The following is a 601-nucleotide window of genomic DNA, read 5'->3' on the forward strand; positions in this document are numbered from 1 at the left end:
TTTAAGTGAATTAATTGATGCTTTTGTCAAATAACACATAAGATCACCAAGTGATATTGAGCTTGCATTTATTTCTATGCTTTTGATTGTGATTATAAAGCATGAGGGATGATTATGGACTTAGACCTTAGAAGATTAGGTCATGGATGGTTAAATTTATTTCTCTTGGTATTTATTTTAAAATAGGGTCTGCGCACCTTGCCTAATCTTTATTTTTTTTGGGTTGTAAAATTCTTTTCTCACCTAACTACCATCGAATGTAACTCGAGGTTTCTTGATTATAAAACGTAATTAGTTACATCAAAGTGTAAAACTATATTTGGGTCATTGGTTTGATGAACCGATAAAGGATTTTGAGTTGTTAAAGTAACAACAAAAGGCATAATAATGTAATCAAGGTCTCGTTGTGAACTAAATTAGTATTTTGATTTTGACAATAGAAATTGTCAAACATATAAATTAACATATTCTCAAATATTGCATTGTCCTAGTAGAGACACAATTGCTAAGCGAAAAAGTTTGATCATAGATACATTAGTAATTGACTCAAGTGCAAATGGGAGATTGTTGGTATATGCCCTTGAGCCAATTAGATTGGTCA

This window comes from Theobroma umbraticum, unplaced genomic scaffold, assembly GCF_002168275.2.
Source record: "Theobroma umbraticum cultivar Fairchild unplaced genomic scaffold, ASM216827v3 scaffold_39.0, whole genome shotgun sequence".
Taxonomy (NCBI): Eukaryota; Viridiplantae; Streptophyta; class Magnoliopsida; order Malvales; family Malvaceae; genus Theobroma; species Theobroma umbraticum.